We start from the raw sequence: 18,530 nt of genomic DNA on the forward strand, positions 1-18,530 counted from the left end.
TTTAAGATTTCACGATGCTTGCATGCGCTTTAACGAGAATATCACAGTATAGCAGTTTCGCACTTGTAACGGTAGAACACGCAGTATTTGGCTTGTTCATGCCGTTTTGTGTGCTTTCACAACATTTCACCTATCGCAGTTTAATACTCGCTATAAAACAACACTATCTCGTTAGATGACGTCGTTTTTGGTAGTTTCACGACGCTACCTGGCTTAAACTAACCTAACCTAACCTAACCTTCGCACTTCTATCGTTAGAAAACGTTTTACTCGCCACTTTACAATGTTTTCTACAAGATTACGACGGTTTCATGCGCTTTCACATTAGATATCGTAGTTCCCGACTTGTAATGTTGAAAAACACTACATCTCACAAAGTGACATTGTTTAATGCGGTTTTACGACGGTTGATATGTCAACCTAACCTAACATTCGCACTTGTATCTAAAGACGCTCAATTACACTTTTTCGTTCACAATTACGATATTTGCTTGACCTCACAGTTTCTCACCAACTTATTACAGTACAGAACGCTGTATCTCGCTAAATGACATCGTTCTTTAAGGTTTCACGATGCTTTCATGCGCTTTAACGAGAATATCACAACATAGCAGTTTCGCACTTGTAACGATACAACACGCAGTATTTGGCTTGTTCATGCCGTTTTGTGTGCTTTCACAACATTTCACCTATCGCAGTTTCGTACTCGCAATAAAACAACACTATCTCGTTAGATGACGTTGTTTTTGGTAGTTTCACGACGCTACCTAGCTTAAACTAACATAACTCAACCTAACATGACCTTCGCACTTCTATCGTTAGAAAACGTTTTACTCGCTATTTTACATTGCTTTCTACAACATTACGACGGTTTCAAACGCTTTCACATTAGATATCACAGTTCCCAACTTGTAAAGGTGAAAAACACTGCATCTCACTAAGTGACATTGTTTAATGCGGTTTTACGACGGTTCATATCTTAACCTAACCTAACATTCGCACTTGTATTAAAAAACGCTCTATTACACTGTTTCGTTCACAATTAGGATATTTGCATAACCTCACAGTTTTTCACCAACTTATTGCAGTACAGAACGCTGTATCTCGCTAAATGACTTCGTTCTTTAAGGCTTCACGATGCTTGCATGCGCTTTAACAAGAATATCACAACATAGCAGTTTCGCACTTGTAACGGTACAACACGCAGTATTTGGCTTGTTCATGCCGTTTTGTGTGCTTTCACAACATTTCACCTATCGCAGTTTCGTACTCGCAATAAAACAACACTATCTCGTTAGATGACGTTGTTTTTGGTAGTTTCACGACGCTACCTAGCTTAAACTAACATAACTCAACCTAACATGACCTTCGCACTTCTATCGTGAGAAAACGTTTTACTCGCTACTTTACATTGCTTTCTACAACATTACGACGGTTTCAAGCGCTTTCACATTAGATATCACAGTTCCCAACTTGTAAAGGTGAAAAACACTGCATCTCACTAAGTGACATTGTTTAATGCGGTTTTACGACGGTTCATACCTTAACCAAACCTAACCTAACCTAACCTAACCTTACCTAACCTAACCTAACCTAACCCAACCCAACCCAACCTAACCCAACCCAACCCAACCTAACCTAACCTAAGCTAACCTAACCAAACCTAACCTAACCTAACTTAACCTAACCTAACGTAACCTAACCTAACCTATTCTAACGTAACCTAACCTTACCTGACCTAACCTAACCTAACGTAACCTAACCTAACCTAACATAACCTAACGTAACCTAACCTAACCTAACCTAACGTAACCTAACCTAACCTAACCCAACCTAACCCAACCCAACCCAACCCAACAACACCCAACCCAACCTAACCTAACCTAACCTAACCTTACCTAACCTAACCAAATTATCCTTACCTAACCTAACCTAACCTAACGTAACCTAACCTAACCTAACCCAACCTAACCTAACCTAACCTAACCTAACCCAACTCAACCCAACCTAACCTAATCTAACCTAACCTAACCTAACCTAACCAAACCTAACCTAACCTAACCTAACCTAACCTAACCTAACCTAACCTAACGACGGTTGCAAGCGCTTTCACATTAAATATCGCAGTTCCCCACTTTTAATGGTGAAAAACACTGCATCTCAGTAATTGACATTGTTTAATGCGGTTTTACGACGGTTCATATCTTAACCTAACATTCGCACTTGTATTTAAAAACGCTCTATTACACTGTTTTGTTCACAATTACGATATTTGCATAACCTCACAGTTTTTCACCAACTTATTGCAGTACAGAACGCTGTATCTCGCTAAATGACATCGTTCTTTAAGGTTTCACAATGCTTGCATGCGCTTTAACGAGAATATCACAGTATAGCAGTTTCGCACTTGTAACGGTAGAACACGCAGTATTTGGCTTGTTCATGCCGTTTTGTGTGCTTTCACAACATTTCACCTATCGCAGTTTAATACTCGCTATAAAACAACACTATCTCGTTAGATGACGTCGTTTTTGGTAGTTTCACGACGCTACCTAGCTTAAACTAACCTAACCTAACCTAACCTTCGCACTTCTATCGTTAGAAAACGTTTTACTCGCCACTTTACAATGTTTTCTACAAGATTACGACGGTTTCATGCGCTTTCACATTAGATATCGTAGTTCCCGACTTGTAATGTTGAAAAACACTACATCTCACTAAGTGACATTGTTTAATGCGGTTTTACGACGGTTGATATGTCAACCTAACCTAACATTCGCACTTGTATCTAAAGACGCTCAATTACACTTTTTCGTTCACAATTACGATATTTGCTTGACCTCACAGTTTCTCACCAACTTATTACAGTACAGAACGCTGTATCTCGCTAAATGACATCGTTCTTTAAGGTTTCACGATACTTGCATGCGCTTTACCGAGAATGTCACAACATAGCAGTTTCGCATTTGTAACGGTACAACACGCAGTATTTGGCTTGTTCATGCCGTTTTGTGTGCTTTCACAACATTTTACCTATCGCAGTTTCGTACTCGCATTAAAACAACACTATCTCGTTAGATGACGTTGTTTTTGGTAGTTTCACGACGCTACCTAGCTTAAACTAACATAACTCAACCTAACATGACCTTCGCACTTCTATCGTTAGAAAACGTTTTACTCGCTATTTTACATTGCTTTCTACAACATTACGACGGTTTCAAACGCTTTCACATTAGATATCACAGTTCCCAACTTGTAAAGGTGAAAAACACTGCATCTCACTAAGTGACATTGTTTAATGCGGTTTTACGACGGTTCATATCTTAACCTAACCTAACATTCGCACTTGTATTAAAAAACGCTCTATTACACTGTTTCGTTCACAATTAGGATATTTGCATAACCTCACAGTTTTTCACCAACTTATTGCAGTACAGAACGCTGTATCTCGCTAAATGACTTCGTTCTTTAAGGCTTCACGATGCTTGCATGCGCTTTAACAAGAATATCACAACATAGCAGTTTCGCACTTGTAACGGTACAACACGCAGTATTTGGCTTGTTCATGCCGTTTTGTGTGCTTTCACAACATTTCACCTATCGCAGTTTCGTACTCGCAATAAAACAACACTATCTCGTTAGATGACGTTGTTTTTGGTAGTTTCACGACGCTACCTAGCTTAAACTAACATAACTCAACCTAACATGACCTTCGCACTTCTATCGTGAGAAAACGTTTTACTCGCTACTTTACATTGCTTTCTACAACATTACGACGGTTTCAAGCGCTTTCACATTAGATATCACAGTTCCCAACTTGTAAAGGTGAAAAACACTGCATCTCACTAAGTGACATTGTTTAATGCGGTTTTACGACGGTTCATACCTTAACCAAACCTAACCTAACCTAACCTAACCTTACCTAACCTAACCTAACCTAACCCAACCCAACCCAACCTAACCCAACCCAACCCAACCTAACCTAACCTAAGCTAACCTAACCAAACCTAACCTAACCTAACTTAACCTAACCTAACGTAACCTAACCTAACCTATTCTAACGTAACCTAACCTTACCTGACCTAACCTAACCTAACGTAACCTAACCTAACCTAACATAACCTAACGTAACCTAACCTAACCTAACCTAACGTAACCTAACCTAACCTAACCCAACCTAACCCAACCCAACCCAACCCAACAACACCCAACCCAACCTAACCTAACCTAACCTAACCTTACCTAACCTAACCAAATTATCCTTACCTAACCTAACCTAACCTAACGTAACCTAACCTAACCTAACCCAACCTAACCTAACCTAACCTAACCTAACCCAACTCAACCCAACCTAACCTAATCTAACCTAACCTAACCTAACCTAACCAAACCTAACCTAACCTAACCTAACCTAACCTAACCTAACCTAACGACGGTTGCAAGCGCTTTCACATTAAATATCGCAGTTCCCCACTTTTAATGGTGAAAAACACTGCATCTCAGTAATTGACATTGTTTAATGCGGTTTTACGACGGTTCATATCTTAACCTAACATTCGCACTTGTATTTAAAAACGCTCTATTACACTGTTTTGTTCACAATTACGATATTTGCATAACCTCACAGTTTTTCACCAACTTATTGCAGTACAGAACGCTGTATCTCGCTAAATGACATCGTTCTTTAAGGTTTCACGATGCTTGCATGCGCTTTAACGAGAATATCACAGTATAGCAGTTTCGCACTTGTAACGGTAGAACACGCAGTATTTGGCTTGTTCATGCCGTTTTGTGTGCTTTCACAACATTTCACCTATCGCAGTTTAATACTCGCTATAAAACAACACTATCTCGTTAGATGACGTCGTTTTTGGTAGTTTCACGACGCTACCTAGCTTAAACTAACCTAACCTAACCTAACCTTCGCACTTCTATCGTTAGAAAACGTTTTACTCGCCACTTTACAATGTTTTCTACAAGATTACGACGGTTTCATGCGCTTTCACATTAGATATCGTAGTTCCCGACTTGTAATGTTGAAAAACACTACATCTCACTAAGTGACATTGTTTAATGCGGTTTTACGACGGTTGATATGTCAACCTAACCTAACATTCGCACTTGTATCTAAAGACGCTCAATTACACTTTTTCGTTCACAATTACGATATTTGCTTGACCTCACAGTTTCTCACCAACTTATTACAGTACAGAACGCTGTATCTCGCTAAATGACATCGTTCTTTAAGGTTTCACGATACTTGCATGCGCTTTACCGAGAATGTCACAACATAGCAGTTTCGCATTTGTAACGGTACAACACGCAGTATTTGGCTTGTTCATGCCGTTTTGTGTGCTTTCACAACATTTTACCTATCGCAGTTTCGTACTCGCATTAAAACAACACTATCTCGTTAGATGACGTCGTTTTTGGTGGTTTCACGACGCTACCTAGCTTAAACTAACATAACTCAAACTAACCGAACCTTCGCACTTCTATCGTTAGAAAACGTTTTATTCGCTACTTTACAATGTTTTCTACAAGATTACGACGGTTTCATGCGCTTTCACATTAGATATCGCAGTTCCCGACTTGTAATGGTGAAAAACACAGCATCTCACTAAGTGACATTGTTTAATGCGGTTTTAGCGCGGTTCATATCTTAACCTAACCTAACCTTACCTAAACCAACCTAACCTAACCTAACCTAACCAAACCTTACCTAACATACCCTAACCTAACCTAACCTAACAAAACCTAACCTAACCTAACCTATCCTAACGTAACGTAACCTAACCTAACCTAACCTAACGTAACCTAACCTAACCTAACCTAACGACGTTTGCAAGCACTTTCACATTAGATATCGCAGTTCCCGACTTGTAATGGTGAAAAACACTGCATCTCACTAAGTGACATTGATTAATGCGGTTTTACGACGGTTCATATCTTAACCTAACCTAACATTCGCACTTGTATTAAAAACGCTCTATTACACTGTTTCGTTCACAATTAGGATATTTGCATAACCTCACAGTTTTTCACCAACTTATTGCAGTACAGAACGCTGTATCTCGCTAAATGACATCGTTCTTTAAGGTTTCACGATGCTTGCATGCGCTTTAACGAGAATATCACAACATAGCAGTTTCGCACTTGTAACGGTACAACACGCAGTATTTGGCTTGTTCATGCCGTTTTGTGTGCTTTCACAACATTTCACCTATCGCAGTTTCGTACTCGCAATAAAACAACACTATCTCGTTAGATGACGTTGTTTTTGGTAGTTTCACAACGCTACCTAGCTTAAACTAACATAACTCAACCTAACATGACCTTCGCACTTCTATCGTTAGAAAACGTTTTACTCGCTACTTTACATTGCTTTCTACAACATTACGACGGTTTCAAGCGTTTTCACATTAGATATCACAGTTCCCAACTTGTAAAGGTGAAAAACACTGCATCTCACTAAGTGACATTGTTTAATGCGGTTTTACGACGGTTCATATCTTAACCTAACCTAACATTCGCACTTGTATTAAAAAACGCTCTATTACACTGTTTGGTTCACAATTAGGATGTTTGCATAACCTCACAGTTTTTCACCAACTTATTGCAGTACAGAACGCTGTATCTCGCTGAATGACATCGTTCTTTAAGGTTTCACGATGCTTGCATGCGCTTTAACGAGAATATCACAACATAGCAGTTTCGCACTTGTAACGGTACAACACGCAGTATTTGGCTTGTTCATGCCGTTTTGTGTGCTTTCACAACATTTCACCTATCGCAGTTTCGTACTCGCAATAAAACAACACTATCTCGTTAGATGACGTTGTTTTTGGTAGTTTCACGACGCTACCTAGCTTAAACTAACCTAACCTAACCTAACCTTCGCACTTCTATCGTTAGAAAACGTTTTACTCGCAACTTTACAATGTTTTCTACAAGATTACGACGGTTTCATGCGCTTTCACATTAGATATCGCAGTTCCCCACTTTTAATGGTGAAAAACACTGCATCTCAGTAATTGACATTGTTTAATGCGGTTTTACGACGGTTCATATCTTAACCTAACCTAACATTCGCACTTGTATTAAAAAACGCTCTATTACACTGTTTGGTTCACAATTAGGATATTTGCATAACCTCACAGTTTTTCACCAACTTATTGCAGTACAGAACGCTGTATCTCGCTAAATGACATTGTTCTTCAAGGTTTCACGATGCTTGCATGCGCTTTAACGAGAATTTATAATAGCAGTTTCGCACTTGTAACGGTAGAACACGCAGTATTTGGCTTGTTCATGCCGTTTTGTGTGCTTTCACAACATTTCACCCATCGCAGTTTAATACTCGCTATAAAACAACACTATCTCGTTAGATGACGTCGTTTTTGGTAGTTTCACGACGCTACCTAGCTTAAACTAACCTAACCTAACCTAACCTTCGCACTTCTATCGTTAGAAAACGTTTTACTCGCTACTTTACATTGCTTTCTACAACATTACGACGGTTTCAAGCGCTTTCACATTAGATATCGTAGTTCCCGACTTGTAATGGTGAAAAACACAGCATCTCACTAAGTGACATTGTTTAATGCGGTTTTAGCGCGGTTCATATCTTAACCTAACCTAACCTTACCTAAACCAACCTAACCTAACCTAACCTAACATACCCTAACCTAACCTAACCTAACCTAACCTAACCAAACCTAACCTAACCTAACCTATCCTAACGTAACCTAACCTAACCTAACCTAACCTAACGTAACCTAACCTAACCTAACCTAACCTAACCTAACGACGTTTGCAAGCGCTTTCACATTAGATATCGCAGTTCCCGACTTGTAATGGTGAAAAACACTGCATCTCACTAAGTGACATTGAATAATGCGGTTTTACGACGGTTCATATCTTAACCTAACCTAACATTCGCACTTGTATTAAAAAACGCTCTATTACACTGTTTCGTTCACAATTAGGATATTTGCATAACCTCACAGTTTTTCACCAACTTATTGCAGTACAGAACGCTGTATCTCGCTAAATGACATCGTTCTTTAAGGTTTCACGATGCTTTCATGTGCTTTAACGAGAATATCACAACATAGCAGTTTCGCACTTGTAACGGTACAACACGCAGTATTTGGCTTGTTCATGCCGTTTTGTGTGCTTTCACAACATTTTACCTATCGCAGTTTCGTACTCGCAATAAAACAACACTATCTCGTTAGATGACGTCGTTTTTGGTGGTTTCACGACGCTACCTAGCTTAAACTAACATAACTCAACCTAACATAACCTTCGCACTTCTATCGTTAGAAAACGTTTTACTCGCTACTTTACATTGCTTTCTACAACATTACGACGGTTTCAAGCGCTTTCACATTAGATATCGTAGTTCCCGACTTGTAATGGTGAAAAACACAGCATCTCACTAAGTGACATTGTTTAATGCGGTTTTAGCGCGGTTCATATCTTAACCTAACCTAACCTTACCTAAACCAACCTAACCTAACCTAACCTAACATACCCTAACCTAACCTAACCTAACCTAACCTAACCAAACCTAACCTAACCTAACCTATCCTAACGTAACCTAACCTAACCTAACCTAACCTAACGTAACCTAACCTAACCTAACCTAACCTAACCTAACGACGTTTGCAAGCGCTTTCACATTAGATATCGCAGTTCCCGACTTGTAATGGTGAAAAACACTGCATCTCACTAAGTGACATTGAATAATGCGGTTTTACGACGGTTCATATCTCAACCTAACCTAACATTCGCACTTGTATTAAAAAATGCTCTATTACACTGTTTCGTTCACAATTAGGATATTTGCATAACCTCACAGTTTTTCACCAACTTATTGCAGTACAGAACGCTGTATCTCGCTAAATGACATCGTTCTTTAAGGTTTCACGATGCTTTCATGCGCTTTAACGAGAATATCACAACATAGCAGTTTCGCACTTGTAACGGTACAACACGCAGTATTTGGCTTGTTCATGCCGTTTTGTGTGCTTTCGCAACATTTCACCTATCGCAGTTTCGTACTCGCAATAAAACAACACTATCTCGTTAGATGACGTTGTTTTTGGTAGTTTCACGACGCTACCTAGCTTAAACTAACATAACTCAACCTAACATGACCTTCGCACTTCTATCGTTAGAAAACGTTTTACTCGCTACTTTACATTGCTTTCTACAACATTACGACGGTTTCAAGCGCTTTCACATTAGATATCACAGTTCCCAACTTGTAAAGGTGAAAAACACTGCATCTCACTAAGTGACATTGTTTAATGCGGTTTTACGACGGTTCATATCTTAACCTAACCTAACATTCGCACTTGTATTAAAAAACGCTCTATTACACTGTTTCGTTCACAATTAGGATATTTGCATAACCTCACAGTTTTTCACCAACTTATTGCAGTACAGAACGCTGTATCTCGCTAAATGACATCGTTCTTTAAGGTTTCACGATGCTTGCATGCGCTTTAACGAGAATATCACAACATAGCAGTTTCGCACTTGTAACGGTACAACACGCAGAATTTGGCTTGTTCATGCCGTTTTGTGTGCTTTCACAACATTTCACCTATCGCAGTTTCGTACTCGCAATAAAACAACACAATCTCGTAAGATGACGTTGTTTTTGGTAGTTTCACGACGCTACCTAGCTTAAACTAACATAACTCAACCTAACATGACCTTCGCACTTCTATCGTGAGAAAACGTTTTACTCGCTACTTTACATTGCTTTCTACAACATTACGACGGTTTCAAGCGCTTTCACATTAGATATCACAGTTCCCAACTTGTAAAGGTGAAAAACACTGCATCTCACTAAGTGACATTGTTTAATGCGGTTTTACGACGGTTCATACCTTAACCAAACCTAACCTAACCTAACCTAACCTTACCTAACCTAACCTAACCTAACCCAACCCAACCCAACCTAACCCAACCCAACCCAACCCAACCTAATCTAACCTAAGCTAACCTAACCTAACCTAACCAAACCTAACCTAACCTAACTTAACCTAACCTAACGTAACCTAACCTAACCTATTCTAACGTAACCTAACCTTACCTGACCTAACCTAACCTAACGTAACCTAACCTAACCTAACATAACCTAACGTAACCTAACCTAACCTAACCTAACGTAACCTAACCTAACCTAACCCAACCTAACCCAACCCAACCCAACCCAACAACAACCAACCCAACCTAACATAACCTAACCTAACCTTACCTAACCTAACCAAATTATCCTTACCTAACCTAACCTAACGTAACCTAACCTAACCTAACGTAACCTAACCTAACCTAACATAACCTAACCTAACCCAACCTAACCGAACCTAACCTAACCTAACCCAACTCAACCCAACCTAACCTAATCTAACCTAACCTAACCTAACCTAACCAAACCTAACCTAACCTAACCTAACCTAACCTAACCTAACGACGGTTGCAAGCGCTTTCACATTAAATATCACAGTTCCCCACTTTTAATGGTGAAAAACACTGCATCTCAGTAATTGACATTGTTTAATGCGGTTTTACGACGGTTCATATCTTAACCTAACCTAACATTCGCACTTGTATTTAAAAACGCTCTATTACACTGTTTTGTTCACAATTACGATATTTGCATAACCTCACAGTTTTTCACCAACTTATTGCAGTACAGAACGCTGTATCTCGCTAAATGACATCGTTCTTTAAGGTTTCACGATACTTGCATGCGCTTTACCGAGAATGTCACAACATAGCAGTTTCGCACTTGTAACGGTACAACACGCAGTATTTGGCTTGTTCATGCCGTTTTGTGTGCTTTCACAACATTTTACCTATCGCAGTTTCGTACTCGCATTAAAACAACACTATCTCGTTAGATGACGTCGTTTTTGGTGGTTTCACGACGCTACCTAGCTTAAACTAACATAACTCAAACTAACCGAACCTTCGCACTTCTATCGTTAGAAAACGTTTTATTCGCTACTTTACAATGTTTTCTACAAGATTACGACGGTTTCATGCGCTTTCACATTAGATATCGCAGTTCCCGACTTGTAATGGTGAAAACCACAGCATCTCACTAAGTGACATTGTTTAATGCGGTTTTAGCGCGGTTCATATCTTAACCTAACCTAACCTTACCTAAACCAACCTAACCTAACCTAACCAAACCTTACCTAACATACCCTAACCTAACCTAACCTAACCAAACCTAACCTAACCTAACCTAACCTAACGTAACCTAACCTAACCTAACCTAACGTAACCTAACCTAACCTAACCTAACCTAACCTAACCTAACCTAACGACGTTTGCAAGCGCTTTCACATTAGATATCGCAGTTCCCGACTTGTAATGGTGAAAAACACTGCATCTCACTAAGTGACATTGATTAATGCGGTTTTACGACGGTTCATATCTTAACCTAATCTAACATTCGCACTTGTATTAAAAAACGCTCTATTACACTGTTTCGTTCACAATTAGGATATTTGCATAACCTCACAGTTTTTCACCAACTTATTGCAGTACAGAACGCTGTATCTCGCTAAATGACATCGTTCTTTAAGGTTTCACGATGCTTTCATGTGCTTTAACGAGAATATCACAACATAGCAGTTTCGCACTTGTAACGGTCCAACACGCAGTATTTGACTTGTTCATGCCGTTTTGTGTGCTTTCACAACATTTCACCTATCGCAGTTTCGTACTCGCAATAAAACAACACTATCTCGTTAGATGACGTTGTTTTTGGTAGTTTCACAACGCTACCTAGCTTAAACTAACATAACTCAACCTAACATGACCTTCGCACTTCTATGTTAGAAAACGTTTTACTCGCTACTTTACATTGCTTTCTACAACATTACGACGGTTTCAAGCGCTTTCACATTAGATATCACAGTTCCCAACTTGTAAAGGTGAAAAACACTGCATCTCACTAAGTGACATTGTTTAATGCGGTTTTACGACGGTTCATATCTTAACCTAACCTAACATTCGCACTTGTATTAAAAAACGCTCTATTACACTGTTTCGTTCACAATTAGGATATTTGCATAACCTCACAGTTTTTCACCAACTTATTGCAGTACAGAACGCTGTATCTCGCTAAATGACATCGTTCTTTAAGGTTTCACGATGCTTGCATGCGCTTTAACGAGAATATCACAACATAGCAGTTTCGCACTTGTAACGGTACAACACGCAGTATTTGGCTTGTTCATGCCGTTTTGTGTGCTTTCACAACATTTCACCTATCGCAGTTTCGTACTCGCAATAAAACAACACTATCTCGTTAGATGACGTTGTTTTTGGTAGTTTCACGACGCTACCTAGCTTAAACTAACATAACTCAACCTAACATGACCTTCGCACTTCTATCGTGAGAAAACGTTTTACTCGCTACTTTACATTGCTTTCTACAACATTACGACGGTTTCAAGCGCTTTCACATTAGATATCACAGTTCCCAACTTGTAAAGGTGAAAAACACTGCATCTCACTAAGTGACATTGTTTAATGCGGTTTTACGACGGTTCATACCTTAACCTAACCTAACCTAACCTAACCTAACCTTACCTAACCTAACCTAACCTAACCTAACCCAACCCAACCCAACCTAACCCAACCCAACCCAACCTAACCTAACCTAAGCTAACCTAACCTAACCTAACCAAACCTAACCTAACCTAACTTAACCTAACCTAACGTAACCTAACCTAACCTATTCTAACGTAACCTAACCTTACCTGACCTAACCCAACCTAACGTAACCTAACCTAACCTAACATAACCTAACGTAACCTAACCTAACCTAACCTAACGTAACCTAACCTAACCTAACCCAACCTAACCCAACCCAACCCAACCCAACAACACCCAACCCAACCTAACCTAACCTAACCTAACCTTACCTAACCTAACCAAATTATCCTTACCCAACCTAACCTAACCTAACGTAACCTAACCTAACCTAACCTAACCTAACGTAACCTAACCTAACCTAACGTAACCTAACCTAACCTAACCCAACCTAACCGAACCTAACCTAACCTAACCCAACTCAACCCAACCTAACCTAATCTAACCTAACCTAACCTAACCTAACCAAACCTCACCTAACCTAACCTAACCTAACCTAACCTAACCTAACCTAACCTAACGACGGTTGCAAGCGCTTTCACATTAAATATCGCAGTTCCCCACTTGTAATGGTGAAAAACACTGCATCTCAGTAATTGACATTGTTTAATGCGGTTTTACGACGGTTCATATCTTAACCTAACCTAACATTCGCACTTGTATTTAAAAACGCTCTATTACACTGTTTTGTTCACAATTACGATATTTGCATAACCTCACAGTTTTTCACCAACTTATTGCAGTACAGAACGCTGTATCTCGCTAAATGACATTGTTCTTTAAGGTTTCACGATGCTTGCATGCGCTTTAACGAGAATATCACAATATAGCAGTTTAGCACTTGTAACGGTAGAACACGCAGTATTTGGCTTGTTCATGCCGTTTTGTGTGCTTTCACAACATTTGACCTATCGCAGTTTAATACTCGCTATAAAACAACACTATCTCGTTAGATGACGTCGTTTTTGGTAGTTTCACGACGCTACCTAGCTTAAACTAACATAACTCAAACTAACCGAACCTTCGCACTTCTATCGTTAGAAAACGTTTTATTCGCTACTTTACAATGTTTTCTACAAGATTACGACGGTTTCATGCGCTTTCACATTAGATATCGCAGTTCCCGACTTGTAATGGTGAAAAACACAGCATCTCACTAAGTTACATTGTTTAATGCGGTTTTAGCGCGGTTCATATCTTAACCTAACCTAACCTTACCTAAACCAACCTAACCTAACCTAACCTAACCAAACCTTACCTAACATACCCTAACCTAACCTAACCTAACCTAACCAAACCTAACCTAACCTAACCTAACGTAACCTAACCTAACCTAACCTAACCTAACGTAACCTAACCTAACCTAACCTAACCTAACGACGTTTGCAAGCGCTTTCACATTAGATATCGCAGTTCCCGACTTGTAATGGTGAAAAACACTGCATCTCACTAAGTGACATTGATTAATGCGGTTTTACGACGGTTCATATCTTAACCTAACCTAACATTCGCACTTGTATTAAAAAACGCTCTATTACACTGTTTCGTTCACAATTAGGATATTTGCATAACCTCACAGTTTTTCACCAACTTATTGCAGTACAGAACGCTGTATCTCGCTAAATGACATCGTTCTTTAAGGTTTCACGATGCTTTCATGTGCTTTAACGAGAATATCACAACATAGCAGTTTCGCACTTGTAACGGTACAACACGCAGTATTTGGCTTGTTCATGCCGTTTTGTGTGCTTTCACAACATTTCACCTATCGCAGTTTCGTACTCGCAATAAAACAACACTATCTCGTTAGATGACGTTGTTTTTGGTAGTTTCACAACGCTACCTAGCTTAAACTAACATAACTCAACCTAACATCACCTTCGCACTTCTATCGTTAGAAAACGTTTTACTCGCTACTTTACATTGCTTTCTACAACATTACGACGGTTTCAAGCGCTTTCACATTAGATATCACAGTTCCCAACTTGTAAAGGTGAAAAACACTGCATCTCACTAAGTGACATTGTTTAATGCGGTTTTACGACGGTTCATATCTTAACCTAACCTAACATTCGCACTTGTAATAAAAAACGCTCTATTACACTGTTTCGTTCACAATTAGGATATTTGCATAACCTCACAGTTTTTCACCAACTTATTGCAGTACAGAACGCTGTATCTCGCTAAATGACATCGTTCTTTAAGGTTTCACGATGCTTGCATGCGCTTTAACGAGAATATCACAACATAGCAGTTTCGCACTTGTAACGGTACAACACGCAGTATTTGGCTTGTTCATGCCGTTTTGTGTGCTTTCACAACATTTCACCTATCGCAGTTTCGTACTCGCAATAAAACAACACTATCTCGTTAGATGACGTTGTTTTTGGTAGTTTCACGACGCTACCTAGCTTAAACTAACATAACTCAACCTAACATGACCTTCGCACTTCTATCGTGAGAAAACGTTTTACTCGCTACTTTACATTGCTTTCTACAACATTACGACGGTTTCAAGCGCTTTCACATTAGATATCACAGTTCCCAACTTGTAAAGGTGAAAAACACTGCATCTCACTAAGTGACATTGTTTATTGCGGTTTTACGACGGTTCATACCTTAACCTAACCTAACCTAACCTAACCTAACCTTACCTAACCTAACCTAACCTAACCTAACCCAACCCAACCCAACCTAACCCAACCCAACCCAACCTAACCTAACCTAAGCTAACCTAACCTAACCTAACCAAACCTAACCTAACCTAACTTAACCTAACCTAACGTAACCTAACCTAACCTATTCTAACGTAACCTAACCTTACCTGACCTAACCCAACCTAACGTAACCTAACCTAACCTAACATAACCTAACGTAACCTAACCTAACCTAACCTAACGTAACCTAACCTAACCTAACCTTACCTAACCTAACCAAATTATCCTTACCTAACCTAACCTAACCTAACGTAACCTAACCTAACCTAACGTAACCTAACCTAACCTAACGTAACCTAACCCAACCTAACCGGACCTAACCCAACCTAACCTAACCTAACCTAACCCAACTCAACCCAACCTAACCTAATCTAACCTAACCTAACCTAACCTAACCTAACCTAACCAAACCTAACCTAACCTAACCTAACCTAACCTAACCTAACCTAACGACGGTTGCAAGCGCTTTCACATTAAATATCGCAGTTCCCCACTTTTAATGGTAAAAAACACTGCATCTCAGTAATTGACATTGTTTAATGCGGTTTTACGACGGTTCATATCTTAACCTAACCTAACATTCGCACTTGTATCTAAAAACGCTCTATTACACTGTTTTGTTCACAATTACGATATTTGCATAACCTCACAGTTTTTCACCAACTTATTGCAGTACAGAAGGCTGTATCTCGCTAAATGACATTGTTCTTTAAGGTTTCACGATGCTTGCATGCGCTTTAACGAGAATATCACAATATAGCAGTTTCGCACTTGTAACGGTAGAACACGCAGTATTTGGCTTGTTCATGCCGTTTTGTGTGCTTTCACAACATTTCACCTATCGCAGTTTAATACTCGCTATAAAACAACACTATCTCGTTAGATGACGTCGTTTTTGGTAGTTTCACGACGCTACCTAGCTTAAACTAACCTAACCTAACCTAACCTTCGCACTTCTATCGTTAGAAAACGTTTTACTCGCCACTCTACAATGTTTTCTTCAAGATTACGACGGTTTCATGCGCTTTCACATTAGATATCGTAGTTCCGACTTGTAATGTTGAAAAACACTATATCTCACTGACATTGTTTAATGCGGTTTTACGACGGTTCATATGTCAACCTAACCTAACATTCGCACTTGTATCTAAAGACGCTCAATTACACTGTTTCGTTCACAATTACGATATTTGCTTGACCTCACAGTTTCTCACCAACTTATTACAGTTCAGAACGCTGTATCTCGCTAAATGACATCGTTTTTTAAGGTTTCACGATACTTGCATGCGCTTTAGCGAGAATGTCACAACATAGCACTTTCGCACTTGTAACGGTACAACACGCAGTATTTGGCTTGTTCATGCCGTTTTGTGTGCTTTCACAACATTTTACCTATCGCAGTTTCGTACTCGCAATAAAACAACACTATCTCGTTAGATGACGTCGTTTTTGGTCGTTTCACGACGCTACCTAGCTTAAACTAACATAACTCAACCTAACATAACCTTCGCACTTCTATCGTTAGAAAACGTTTTACTCGCTTTTTTACATTGCTTTCTACAACATTACGACGGTTTCAAGCGCTTTCACATTAGATATCGCAGTTCCCGACTTGTAAAGGTGAAAAACACTGCAGTTCACTAAGTGACATTGTTTATTGCGGTTTTACGACGGTTCATACCTTAACCTAACGTAACCTAACCTAACCTAACCCAACCTAACCTAACATAACCCAACCTAACCTAACCTAACCTAACGACGTTTGCAAGCGCTTTCACATTAGATATCGCAGTTCCCAACTTGTAATGGTGAAAAACACTGCATCTCACTAAGTGACATTGTTTAATGCGGTTTTACGACGGTTCATATCTTAACCTAACCTAACATTCGTACTTGTATTGAAAAACGCTCTATTACACTGTTTCGTTCACAATTACGATATTTGCATAACCTCACAGTTTTTCACCAACTTATTGCAGTACAGAACGCTGTATCTCGCTAAATGACATTGTTCTTTAAGGTTTCACGATGCTTGCATGCGCTTTAACGAGAATATCACAATATAGCAGTTTCGCACTTGTAACGGTAGAACACGCAGAATTTGGCTTGTTCATGCCGTTTTGTGTGCATTCACAACATTTCACCTATCGCAGTTTAATACTCGCAATAAAACAACACTATCTCGTTAGATGACGTCGTTTTTGGTAGTTTCACGACGCTACCTAGCTTAAACTAACCTAACCTAACCTAACCTTCGCACTTCTATCGTTAGAAAACGTTTTACTCGCAACTTTACAATGTTTTCTACAAGATTACGACGGTTTCATGCGCTTTCACATTAGATATCGTAGTTCCCGACTTGTAATGTTGAAAAACACTACATCTCACTAAGTGACATTGTTTAATGCGGTTTTACGACGGTTGATATGTCAACCTAACCTAACATTCGCACTTGTATCTAAAGACGCTCAATTACACTGTTTCGTTCACAATTACGATATTTGCTTGACCTCACAGTTTCTCACCAACTTAATACAGTACAGAACGCTGTATCTCGCTAAATGACATCGTTCTTTAAGGTTTCACGATACTTGCATGCGCTTTACCGAGAATGTCACAACATAGCAGTTTCGCACTTGTAACGGTACAACACGCAGTATTTGGCTTGTTCATGCCATTTTGTGTGCTTTCACAACATTTTACCTATCGCAGTTTCGTACTCGCAATAAAACAACACTATCTCGTTAGATGACGTCGTTTTTGGTGGTTTCACGACGCTACCTAGCTTAAACTAACATAACTCAACCTAACATAACCTTCGCACTTCTATCGTTAGAAAACGTTTTACTCGCTACTTTACATTGCTTTCTACAACATTACGACGGTTTCAAGCGCTTTCACATTAGATATCGTAGTTCCCGACTTGTAATGGTGAAAAACACAGCATCTCACTAAGTGACATTGTTTAATGCGGTTTTAGCGCGGTTCATATCTTAACCTAACCTAACCTTACCTAAACCAACCTAACCTAACCTAACCTAACATACCCTAACCTAACCTAACCTAACCTAACCTAACCAAACCTAACCTAACCTAACCTAACCTAACGTAACCTAACCTAAC

Source organism: Rhipicephalus microplus, unplaced genomic scaffold, assembly GCF_043290135.1.
Source record: "Rhipicephalus microplus isolate Deutch F79 unplaced genomic scaffold, USDA_Rmic scaffold_33, whole genome shotgun sequence".
NCBI classification, from domain to species: Eukaryota; Metazoa; Arthropoda; class Arachnida; order Ixodida; family Ixodidae; genus Rhipicephalus; species Rhipicephalus microplus.